Source organism: Ochotona princeps, chromosome Y (assembly GCF_030435755.1).
Source record: "Ochotona princeps isolate mOchPri1 chromosome Y, mOchPri1.hap1, whole genome shotgun sequence".
Taxonomy (NCBI): domain Eukaryota; kingdom Metazoa; phylum Chordata; class Mammalia; order Lagomorpha; family Ochotonidae; genus Ochotona; species Ochotona princeps.
Window position 1 is genome coordinate 11,275,832 of NC_080866.1, and position 13,639 is coordinate 11,289,470.

Below are 13,639 nucleotides of genomic sequence, written 5' to 3' on the forward strand. Positions count from 1 at the left end.
AACCTTTTCTTCCAAAGGTTTGAAGGTTTCTTGATGTAGGTTTAGATCTGTTATCCATTTAGATTTGATCTTAGTGTATGGTGAGAGTGTACAGTGAGAGCTTGATTTGTGTCCCATTTGGATTCCTCTGATTGCTTTTTCTTGTCTTATGGCCTCAGCGAGTACCTCTAGGACTATGTTGAATAGTATTGGAGGAAGTGGACATCCCTGTCTTGTTCCAGATCTCAATGGGAAGGGTTCCAGTGTTTCTCCATTCAGTATGATGCTGGCGTTGGGTTTTTCATATATCGCTTTGATTATGTTGTGGTTTATTCCATCAATGCCTACCTTGGTTAGGGTTTTTAGCAGGAAGTGGTGTTGGATTATGTCGAAAGCTTTTTCTGCGTCTATTGATACGATCATGTGATTTTTGTTTTTCAGTTTTTGGATGTGGTGTATCACATATATGGATTTCCGGATGTTGAACCATTCCTGCATTCCAGGGATGAATCCTACCTAATCTGAATGAATGATCTGTCCGATGTGTTTTTGAATTCTATTTTCTAGGGTTTTGTTGAGAATCTTAGCATCAATATTCATCAAAGAGATAGGTCTGTAGTTTTCTTTCTCTGTTGGTTTTCTGTCTGGTTTTCGGATTAAGGTAATGTTGACTTCATAGAACGAGTTTGTCAGGGTTGCTTCCTTTTCTATTGTTTTGAAGAGTTTGTAGAGGATTGGGGTTAGTTGTGTTCGGAATGTTTTGTAGAATTCTGTAGCGTTTTCGTCAGGGCCTGGCTTTTCTTTGATGGGAGATCTTTAATCACTGATTCAATCTCTGCTTCAGTTATGGGTTTGTTCAGTTCGTTTGCTGCCTCTGGACTAAGTTTTGGCAGGTGGTGTGAGCCTAAGAACTTTTCCATTTCTTGTTGGTCTTCTGATTTGTTGGAGTACAGCGCTTTGTAGTAATTTCTAATTATGTCCTTAATGGCTGCGGTGTCTGTTGTTATGTTGCCTTTTTCATCTTTGATGCTGTTAATTCTTGCTTTCTTACCATAACATAAATCACTATGCTTAATAAACAGAACACAAAGATGGGCCTTGAGGAATCTAGATCAACTGGGGCCATTAGACTCACTCTTTCTCTAATTAGCATTGATTAAGCCCTTCCAGTGTCAAAAATTTCCTAAATACATGGAGATTCCATGAAATTGGTGCCTGGCAGTAATGTTTCTTAGTCTTTTGACAATTATACACTGTCAGAACAACTTCAGACATAAGACCTTCAATCGATGAGACAGTGAAAGATAAAAAAAAAAAAAAAAAAGAGTAAACAGCTGGGTTCTGGGGACAGGCATTGACAAGCAGTGGGCTAAGGCAGTGACTGTGAAGCCTGCATCCCAAGTACTGGTTGCTCTACTGCCAAACCAGTGGCTTCCCCATGCATCCAGGGAAGTTTTGGAGAATGTCCTCAATCTTTGACCTCTGTGCCCACGTGGAAGACCTGGTTGAAGCTCCTGCCTGCCACTGTGTCCTTTCTGTGTCCCCATTCCACCTGTTCTCCTGGCATCTCTGTCTTTTTCCCCTTGTCCTCTTTGCTTCTCTGCCTCTCAAATAAAAATAAAACACTAAACTTTATCAATTAAGCAAAACAAAACCAAACCTGGGATGTGGATGAGAGAAGGAAGCTGTATCTGGACAAAGGTTTCTGTGAGCAGTTCTGTGAGAGGATAAGAAACAATGAAGACTCATCTACATTTCTGGATCTGGATCTTGGACTCCCAAGATCCAGGAGAAAGATCCAAGAGAAAGGACTCCAAAGGATTGCCTTTGGGAAAGCTGAGGTGTGGAGCATGTGTGGAAAGCTAGATGTAAGGAGTGTGTCCACTCATCCAATTCTGTAGCAGAAAACTGAATGAAATTTGGAGTTTAGGGAAACTCTGTGTGCTTCATGGCAGTCAAGGTGGGAGTAAGGTGGGCTTGAGTTTTGAGGATGACTAGTGAGGAAGGAAGGAAGAAAGCATACTTATCACAATGAACACTGTATCTACAACTTGTACCTGGGAGTTCACTGATCTCATGAGAGAGGTGTATGTTTTCTGGGAGAGCTCTTGCAGAATTGGGATTCAAGCAGGGTGGAGGCTATTACAGAACACACGAGATTTGAACGTGACAGAGCATTCAAACTCAGCATTTACCTCCACCCCAGATATGTGAACTGTGCCCGCAATGATGAGGAGCAGAATTTGGTGGCCTTCCAGTAAGTACCACAGGCAGATATTTTACCGCACCTGCCAGGTCATCAAACCAGGCTGTGAGCTGCTAATATGGTATGGGGATGAGTATGGCCAGAAGCTGGGTATCAAGGGAAGCAACGAGAAGAAAAAGAAGGGAAGAAAAAGGAAGAGCTCACAACAGTGAGAGGTAAGTAGCACTGTTGTGTTGAAATAAGCAAAGGAGTCCCCTTGGGAATATTTGTGATTCAACTCTAAGGAGTCAAATGTATTGTAAGTGCTGCCAAAGTTCAATTCAAATGTGATTTCCATTTAGCAAAAACAAAGACTTACTTATCAAATAAAAGGAAGAGTTATAAGAGACTCAAGCACAGAGATAGAGAGAGATAGAAAGGAGAGATCACCACCTACTGTTTTATTCCCCAAAAGCTGCACTAGGGCATAGTATGGCATCCTATGGCTAAAGTCCTCACCTTGGACATGCTGGGATCCCATATGGACACCGGTTCATGTCCTGACTGCTCCAAATCCCTTCCAGAATCCTGTTTGTGGTCTGGGAAAGCACGTGAGGATGGCTTCAAGCCTTGGGATACTACACACACATGGGGGACCCTGGAAGAAGTTCCTGGCTCAAGACTTTGAATGGACACATCTCTGGTTATTGTGGCCACTGGGGAGTGAATCAAAAGGCAGAAGATTTCCTCTCTGTCTCTACACCAACCATGTATCTGCATATGATATATATAAATATGTAATATAATATATATGTATATATATATACATATATAAATGCAATTAGATTTAATGCTGCACCTGCCAAAACTATCTCTGGCTTGAGCCAGGAGTCTGGAATGCATCTAGGTCTCCCATGTATTTCAGCACTTGAACCATCTTGTGCTCTTTCCCTGGGTACAGTAACACACAGGAGATTGAACATGGAGCAACCAGAGCTCAATCTAATGCTTCTACGGCATACTAGTGTCATAGTCAGTGACTTAAACCAGTGTAACCAAATCCTGACCCATTTTTTATGTCTTTGACTCCTGGGTACAATTGATACCGTTTTCATTTAGTTCTTTTACTTGTTAAATACTTGGTGCACAAAAATATCCCACAACACCCCCTTTGGAGAGGGCCCAACACAAAAAACAAGGTCTTGGTCACTTTGCAGCTCTTCTACTATGGAAGTTCCCTCTGGATCATGAACAGTTTATTTTACATTTTCTCCATGCTCCCCGCCCCCTCCAAAAAAAAGCCATATGTTTCTATTTAGTCATTGTTTCAATGCGATGTTGTCATGTGAATTTTGTGCTTAAGAATGTCCATGGAAATGGAGATTTGCTGAATAATACAATTGAGTGAAATATGAGTATGAGCACAGCCAAGTGTTTCAGAATAGGTCTGGTTTTCATGTCTGTTTGCCTCTTTAGAAAGACTTTTCTATTTACTTGAAAAGCTACAAACAGGGAAGAGAGAAATCCATTATCTGCTGGCTCATTTCCCAAATAGCCCCAACAACAAGGGCTGGACCAGATTTAGGTCAGGGCCAAAGAATTTCTTTCAGGTTTCGCACATAGTGGCATCTACAAACTAAGGCCATAGTCTGCTGTTTTCCCAGACGTACTCTCAGGGGGGTTGCTCAGAAGCAGCATAGCTACGAGTCCAGCAATCATATATACAGGCTGGCAGCACTGCAGTCTGAAGCTTAACGCACCTCACCACCACGCTGTTTTCCCCCGTCTAGATTTTCCTGAGTAAAAAAGACTCTTGTGGAGATTTGGGTCATCTCACTGAGGTTGATAGAGTCTTATGTGTAAACCTATCAGAGGGCAGTGGGTATCTGAAATTGGGGTCAGAGAGCTAGTCAGTCAATGGATGGAGTAATCTTGGAAGTGGGAAGGTCCAATGCATGGAAAATAGGCAAACGCTGAGATTGGTCAATACAGAGAGGCATGACACCTGACGATAGTCTTTCACATGATTTGTGTGACAGGGAGGAAAAGCAATCCTTGGCGTAGGCATGAGTCAGTGGTAGTTAGGTTGTCTCAGACTCAGGAACGAGCATTACTGTCCCTTGCCTAGCCAGAGCAGTAGCACAAAACATCAAGTTGCACTTATTTTGGGTTGAGAAACACAGATCTACTCATAGGTGCTCATCTTAAACAAAATGTGTCTTCCAAATTTGTGGATCTCCTGTTGTGTGGCTTCTTCCTTCATAGAACTCTTCCTGTTCATAAAGAGTGTCAAGAAGGAAATTCTACCCTGAGTGATCAGAGTTCTTTTCAACACAAAAAGATAGCCTCAAGTAGCTTTTCAGACAAAGTGCCAGGGATCCAAGTGAAGGCTTTGGGGGACAGAGAAGTACAGGGAAACATGAATGAAGAGGACATCCTCAACAGATGTGGTAGAGGTCCCTGAGGTCTAAGCTATGAAGGTAGTCTAAGAGTGAAACTACAGAATGGTAGTTGGGTTGCATTGGACTGGTTCATTTGTGAAAAGATCTGCTGATACAGACCTTTTGGATTTCTAAAGCTGTCATAGAAATTAAAAAAAAAAAGAAGATAATTGACGTATCACACAGGATCACTTGGTGGATGCCAGCTGTTTCTAGTACATGAGGAACAAATAGTAGGACAGGCTTAACCCAAGTGAAAGCAGGTAGCCAGGCTGTTTCTCTGTATCTGTCCTAACCTCAAACCATCTTATTTTGGAAGACACAATGTAGTCAGAAATCCATCCTGGTTACCTATGCTCGCTTGTCGTTTTCAGTCACAAGTCCCTCATTTGACATGCCATCCTTAGTTACTGCTCTTGGGACTTCTCAGAAACATCTGCAAGACAGCTCCTGTAACCAGGGAACCATTCTCAAGGGGATGGGCACCATCTGATCCACATAGTTGCCATGACACAGTTAAGGACGAGAGGTCCATAAAAATTCCAAACCCATTTCAAAAACAAGAAAGCAGAGGGAGAAATAAGGGCAATTCTTTTTTTCTTCCAGCCTCCACCCAAAAGTCATTGGAGGCCTCGAGTGAGAGTGAGAAAAAGAGGATGATCCCACAAGAGGCTAGGCAGTGAATGCAGAGGAAGCATTCAAATCTTCTGTGAGAGGTAGCATTCCCAAATAGAGTAGGGACTGAGTATGGCAACTGTTTGTAGGGCATCAGTGATATGTCACAGATTATTATCTGTCACCAGAGAGTTTGCAAACTGGGAAGAAACCCAATGATTGTGAATAATGCAGGCAATGCTTCACACAAAAATCACACCTCACCAGGCACCAAGAGACTCACAAGGGAGAAGCTCTCAATTTGAAGGGAGTGTAGGAGGGTTTTCACACAGAAGTTACATTTCATCACACACCAGAGGACACAGAAGGTAGAAGCCATATGCTTTCAGGGAGTGTGGTTGAGACTACACTCATCAGCTTACTAGAGAACACATGTGGGAGGAAGCAGCGTGTTTGTGGAGAAGGAGAGTGAAAGAGAGATAAAATCATCTAACAGCCAACACAAGCCAGCAGCATTTAGTTCAGAGAGGTCTTGAGCTATTGGAGTCATGAGTTTCTCCAACAGTGTACAGACTGAAGAAATGTTTAAGCACGTTTCCACTCTCATGAGAAATGGGTTAGAGAACAGAGGAGTGTTGCTGAGATTTTTGGGGGATGTTGACTTGTGACCCTTAGACACATCTTTCACCAACCTGTTTTCTTCATGCTAATGAATGTTGTCTGCATACACACCTGAAGACCAAGTTACATGCCACCACTGCTATTACTGTTTAAGACAGAGGTTCTAGATCAGGTTTCCTTAAGACTTCATGGAGCTGTAAACCTGTATTTCTTTTGAGTATATGAAAGGCGGATCTGTTCACAGACTGTGGGAGAGAAACCTGTTGTTAAACAGACACTGGGTTTAGGAGAGGAATCTTATCTCCAGTGAAGCATGATGGCCTCTCTTTGACTTTGGCTCTGATATTGTTGCAAGAAATGGCATCTTCTGGTACCTCCACCTGCTGTTTCCAGGCTCTATACCCTCAGGGTTGAAGACCAACAGATGTATGGTGCACTTACATGTAGGTGTTTGCATGACTATGTGGGTGTCATGGAAATGTGCACCTGTGTGCATGTCAGGGAATTGTAATGACATATGTATGTATGTGCCTATGATCATGAGTAACACATATTCATGTGTGTTTCTCTCCTATATGCTAATTATAGGAGAAGCCGATGCTCCTGAGACTGCAAGGACCCAGGTAACATTTGCTGGCTGGGTGTGTCTGAGGGTAGAGAATTCATATTGTGTCTGATGGGGCTGGGGAGAAACAGTGAGAAAAGGTCCAAAGTTTCAGGGCCTGACCAGTCATGGGTAGACACACTACAATTATGAATCCATCTACACAGATGCTACACCCAGTACAGGGACACCAGTGGCTCCCAGGATTGGCTGCACAGAACTACAGATGAGTTGGTGCCAGTTCCAGGTCTAAGTGGAGAATTTCTCAGGTCGTGCAAGGGCTTGGGAAGCAGTACTCATTTGGCTACCCAGAGAAGCTTTGGACAGTATTACATGGCAGCTTTTCAATGGTTAGGGTGAGAAAATACTTTTGACTTTTGCTGAGACTCGATTTGGGGTATGATACGTGGTCTAATTCTGATACGGTTCCAAATGCTGATGAGAACAGTGTGTAGTTTGTAGATATTAGGTCAAATATTATGCAAACTGTCTGTGAAGCCCATCTGCTGGATAGCATGATTTGACTTGAATTTAGGTTTATTGGCTTTCTGTCTGGATGATTCATTCTGTGTCATACTGAAGGAACTCTGACACGGAGTGTGATGTCTCAATGATTTTTTGTTATCAATATTTATTTGAAATGGATCAGAGGTAGAGCAGCCAGGACTCCAACCCATGCTCATGCAGGATGTGGGCATCACAGGTAATGGCTTAAAGTACAGGTTAAGGTACAGGTAGTGGCCACAGTGCTGACCCCTCCACCAGTGTCTTAACCACTAGAGCAACTGTTACTCATCTGGTACTCATTGATCCTTTGAAGTTCAGTTTAAATATTTGATTAGGGAATTTCTTCTTAAACTGTTGAGGTTTGGACCTTGCCTCTGGACCCATCTAGACATCCATTCACATTTTCATCAAACTCTGGCTTTTTCCTTTGTAACGTTTAATACAATCATATGTAATAGTAGTGTCATCTGTAGGATTCAGTGTTCTGTGTAATACGGAATATTTCACTTGGCAATCACCACATTATCATAGATCCAGGACCTTTTTTTTCATAGGTTGGTGTTCAATATTCTCTTCTCAGGCAGTTCCTTTAATACACTCATTCATCTTACTAGCTATTCTCAAAGGGCTACATAGGTGGGGAATTGTAGAGTTTTTGAATCTTGGTGTGGGTAACAGAGGCTGATGGCCAAAGAAGATTAGGGTTCAGTGATTTGGGAAGCAAAAGGTGAGTGAGGCGGAAATTCTCCGAACAGTCATGGAATGAGGCTGCCCCCCACCTCCCACTACTACAACGTTCTATCTCCACCCTAAAGTAAGTCATGGGACAATCATGTATTCATTGATAGAATCATTTCGCTAGGCAATTCATTCTGTTAGGTAAACATCAGCTCACAGACCCAGTACCAGAATGATTTTGCAGAATGAGAATGCTGAGGAGAACTGTCACATTTTAATTGCATGAGGCTTCAGCATGGAGATGACTGTGTTCTCCCAAGGCACGTCACTGAGTACCAGGAACATCCTCCAACGTGGACAAGAACTACACATGCTCCTTTCAGTCTCTGCAAAGCAGGTTCCCTCTGCATAGGCCAACACTATTTCTTTTTGTTACTTATTTCCCTTCTTTTCCTTGGCTTCCATTTCCATGCAGCTTCTTTCCATGCACTTGCTCATCCTTCTAAATAATCCTGATGCTCATTTCTGTAGGGGCCATGAAACCAGAAAATCGCCATGGGGGCAAAGTGCATGTTATGATTGAACTGTCAGTTGTAAATTTCCTTCCTCTTAGCTAACAGCTGTGCACCGAACAATCTCACAGATTTCATAGAATTGGAACCAGACAATTTGTGTATAAGGCATATTGTGAAAGCAAAGACATTTCTTCCTCCCAAAGACACTCTGGTTTTGGAAGGCCTGCCCACTGCTCCACCTGCATGCTGGCTCATGGAGAGCAGTCAAGGCATATTCTTTTTTCTTTACTGTGGAAGAATCTTCATTTTTACAAAACAAAGCCAGGCACAGCACGGTAGCCTAGAGTCCTCACTTGCACAGGCCAGGATCTCATATGGGTGCTGGCTCTAATCCCAGTGGTCCACTTCACTTCCCATCCAGCACCCTGTATGTGGCCTGGGAAGCAGTCGAGCATGGCCTAAAGCCTTGGGACCCTGCATGCACATGGGAGACCTAGAAGAAGCTCCTGGCTCCTGGTTTCAGATCGGCTCAGATCTGGGCATTGTGGTCACTTTGAGACTGAATCATTGAACAGAAGATCTCTGTCTTTCCTCCTCTCTATCTGCCTTGTCAATAAAGGAGGCTGAATGTGACTTCTCTCCTTGACTACTCCCTTCCTGCAGATTCAGCAATAAAAGAAAAAAAGAGAGAACGTGGAAATTGTGATCTCACCCATTGTCCTGTAGCCCTTGACCCTATTCATCCTTATCACCTATGTAAAAAATCACCAAAAATGAAAATAAATAAAAATCCAAAACTAGGAGAAGATGACAAAGAAAAGCTTTGCTGAGATGTTATCCTGAACTCACAATCTTTGCTTTCAGAATTTGGAATATATCACACCATTCTCTTCTGGCCTATAGTCTGCTGTGAGAGATCAGCTATGAATTTAATTGTACTTCCTCTATATGTCAATTGATTTTTTTTTTTTCTCGACTGCATTGAAGGATTTCTTCTTTGTGTTCCATTGACTAGAGCTTGATTATCTTGCATTGTGGTCAAGATTAGTTTTGATCAAAACACCTGTAGGGTGTTCTGTGCCCTTTCTCGATGTTAATGTCTATTCTTTTTGCAGTTTGTGAAATTTCTCATTTGTTATTTCATTGAATTTGTTGTTTAAAATAGATTTATTTTATGTTTATTGGGAAGTCAAATATATAGAGCAGGAGAGTCAGAGGAAGATCTTCTGCCTGTTGACTCACTTCCCAAGCATCAGTGATGGCAGGAGCTGAGTTGATTTGAAAACAGGAGCCAGGAGCCTCTTGTAGGTCTCCAGTCTGGGTACAGCATAGCATGGTTTGGGCCATCCTTCACTGTTTTCCAAGGACACAAGCCAGGAGCTGTAGGGTAAGTCAGGTCATGTGTATTAGAACTAGTGTCCTATGAGTTCTTGATGCATGAAAAATGATGATTCTGAACGCTAGACTACCATGCCAGACCCATTGAATTCATTTCTTTGATAAAGATTTATTTATTTTTGTTACAAAGTCAGATATACAGAGAGGAAGAGAGACAGAGAGGAAGATCTTTCGTCCGATGATTCACTTCACAAGTGAGTGCAACAGCTGGAGCTGAGTCAATCCATAGCCAGGAGCCAGGTGTTTCTTCTGGGTCTCCCACATGGCTGCAGGATCCCAGAACTTTGGACTGTGTTTGACTGCTTACCCAGGCCACAAGCAGAGAACTGAATGGGACGTGGAGCTGCCAGGATTAGAACCAGCACCCACACGGGACCCCGGGCGCCACCAAGATGAGGAACCCAGCTGTTAGCACATGCTGCTTGGCCCATTGAATGCATTTTTAAGCAGAACTTCTCTTTCTGCACCTTCTAGGATTTCTATAACTCTTCTATGTGGGTCTTTTAATAGTGTGTCTTACTTCTTAAATACCTTTTCTCCTTTTATAGCTTTACCCAGCTCTGCTTCCACCTTTTAATTGTTTTCCCATTGTAATAAGAAATATCGTTGAACTCTGAGATTATTCTTCTGCCACTGTCATTCTGTAGGCCCATTTTCTCAATGTAGTCCTGAGTTATCATGGAGGGAGCTAAAGGCTTTTCTTCCTTGGCAGGGGAGTCTTCAGTTATCTATGTTGTGATTTGGTCTCTGCTTTTACTCTTGAGCATTGTACTTCTCATTAGCTGATTCTTTTGCTTTTTTGTATATATTTTTTGAAATTTTTGAATTTTGTGGTTCAATATTGTATAGACTGGGATTCTACCACACAGCACAACAAAAACTTCCAGATAATTCCATAATTATGTCATAATTGCATCAGTCTCTTATTGAAGTGTGCCCAAGCATTGCTGGTGCAGACAATGTCAAACAGTTCAGCAACCCATTGTCTACATATTTCCAACAATTTTATTGGGAGCCCACCTTTTGTTTGGAAGCACGAATGAATGTTGCATTGTTCCCCTCATTTCCATAAATGAGAAGCCATAAAACAAAGTCAAATACTGGTATGAATTAGAATAACAGGAACCAGGAATCACCACAGCAATTACAACACCATGAAAAAACCACCACTGATTAAACAACACAAGTGTGACAAAACAAACCAACAAACAAACAAACAAACAAAAAAAAACGCGAAAGTCTCTTATGGCCCAGCAGCGTGGCCTAGGGGCTAAAGTCCTCACCGTGAGCGTGCCCGGGATCTCATATGAGCAACGGTTCTAATTCCGGCAGCTCCACTTCCTATCCAGCTCCCTGTTTGTGGCCTGCAAAAGCAGTCAAGCATAGCCCAAAACTTTGGGATCCTGCACCCATGTGGGAGACATGGAGGAGGTTCCTGGCTCCTGGCTCTGGATCAGCACAGCATTGGCCCTTGAACTCACTTGGGGAATGAATCATCAGACGGAAGATCTTCCTCTATATCTCTGCTCCTCTTTGTATATCTGACTTTGCAATAAAAATTAACCAATCTTTATCAAAAATAAGTCTCTTGGGAAAAATGATGCCACCATGTAATCCACGAGGCAGTGAGGAATTCAAATAAAGGAAAGAATGTATTTGGGATAATGAAACTGAAATCTAAAACATCAAAAGATGGAATGCAGCAAAAATAAATAAATAAATAAATAAATAAATAAATAAATAAATAAATAAATAAATAAATAAAACAGTCAAAAACTAACAAACTAACAAACAAATAAAACCCAGTATGGATCAGGTCACTGAAGTTATACTTTCCATGATGGCTTCTTTTTTATTTATTTATTAATTTTGATTCATTTATTATATTGTATTATGTGACACAGTTTCATAGGTACTTGGATTCTCCTCACCACTCCCCAAACCCTCCAACCATGGTGGATTCCTACACCTTGTTGCATAACCACAGTTCAAGTTCAGTTGAGATTCCCCCATTGCAAGCATATACCAATCATTGAGTCCAGCATCTTATTGTCCAGTCAGGAAAAGAATGTATCTGGGATAAATGTAACTGAGTTCTAAAACATTAAAAGATGGGATGCAGCAAAAAAATATAAATAAAATAGTCAAAAACTAACAAACTAACAAACACATAAAAACCAGTATGGATCAGGTCATTGAAGTTATACTTTCCATGATGGTTTCTTAATATTAGTGAGAACGTATGTATTTGCTCTTCTGGGATTGATATATTTGACTGAGCATAATGGACTCTCCTTGGGACCACCTGGTTGTAAATGGCATAATTTTGTTCATCTTAATAGATAATACTATTTCAAGGAGTAGAAGCAGCACAGCTTCTTTAACTGTTCTTCTTTGGGAGCACATCTGGATTGTTTCCATGTCTTTGCCAGTGTAGATTTTGCTTCTGCAAATATAGGCCTATAGATCCCCTTCACATATGCAGATTTCATCCCTATTGGGTATATTCGTAAGAGCAGGAGAACTGTATCATATGGCAGACTTGTTTACAATTCTCCCAGCACTCTCTATACTGATTTCCACAATGGTTGCATTAGCCTACACTGCCACCAGCAGTGAAGGAGACTACTTTTCTCTCCACATCTTTGCCAGCAGGTATTGTTACTTGAGTTCTGAGTGTAGGCCAGTCTCACTGGAGTTAGCTGGTACTTCAACATGGCTTTCAATTAGATCTCTCTGATGGCTTGAGAGCCTGAGTATCTTTTTATATGTCAGTTAGCCATTTGAGTCTGTTCTATTGAAAAATGTCTGCTCAATCCTTTGCCCATTTCTTTACAGGCTTGTTTGCTTGTTTGCTTTTTATTGTCTCTGGGATTCTGTAGCCATTTGTAAATCCTGGATATTAGTCTCCTATCACTTGTGTGGTGTGCAAATATTTCTCTGTTTCTGTTGGTTACTTCCTCCCTTTGATAATTGTCTCCTTTGCCGCACAGAATTTTTTTAGTTTGATGTAGTCCCATTTAAGGCATTTAAGGTTGCTCTCTTCTATGTTAAAGGGAACTGTACTTACAATTTCTTTCTCAGCCTTGAAATTGTTTGCGTACGCAGTGCCATTGACTTGTGCTCAGTAACTCTGTATCCTGCTACTATGCCACAATCTCTAATGAGTTCCAACAGTCTCTTGGCTGAGTCTTTGGTTCTCGTATGTAGAGAATCATGTAGTCTTCAAGTAGCAACAATTTCAGTTCCTCATTTCCAGTTTGGATTCCTTTAATTCTGTTCTTTCTTGCCTGATGGCTCTGGTAAGGACTTCCAATACTATGGTGAAGAGTAGTGGTGACAGATGTCATCCCTGTCTAATTCTTGATTTTAGTGGATAGGTTTCCAATCTTTCTCCATTTAGTATGATGCTGGCATTGGTTTTCTCGTATATTGCTTTGATTGTGTTGTGGAATGTTCCTTCTATGTCTCTCTTACTTAGGAGTTTCAGCATGAAGTGTGTTGGATTTTATCCAATGCCTTCTTTGCATCTGTTGAGAAGATCATATGGTTTTTATTTTTGATTTGTGTATGTGCTGTATCATATTTATTGATTTGTGGATGTTGAACCATCCCATATGGTCCAGGTGAATGATCTGATGTGTCGTTGGATCTGGTTGGCTAGCATTTTGTTGAGGATCTCTGAATCTATGTTCATCAAGGATATCGGTCTGTAGTTCTCTTTTTCTGTTGTTTCTCTCTCTGGCTTTGGTGTTAAAGTGATATTGGATTCATAGAAAGAGTTTGGAAGATTTGTCTCTCTTTCTATTATTTGGAAAATCTTGTGGAGAATTGGGGAAAGTTCATCTTGAAACATTTGTTAGAGTTCAACAGTAAAGCCATCTGGTATAGGACATTTCTTGGTTGGAAGGGCTTTAATTACTGACTCAATTTCAATGCAATGGGATAGGTCTACTTAGGTTGTTAATTGCTTCTTGATTCAGTTTTGTTGGATTGTATGTGTCCAAAGATCTATCCATCTCTTTTAGATCTTGTGATTTGCTGCATATAGTTGCTTGTAATAGTTCCTGATGGGCTAGTGGGGAGTCTGTTTTGT

The 13,639-nt window shown here is 41.4% G+C and overlaps 1 pseudogene; it reads left to right on the forward strand.

The window, feature by feature from the left end:
• Positions 1-2,329, forward strand: part of LOC131478782 (histone-lysine N-methyltransferase PRDM7-like) — a 65,612-nt pseudogene extending 63,283 nt beyond the window's left edge.
• Positions 2,330-13,639: the final 11,310 nt, after the last annotated feature.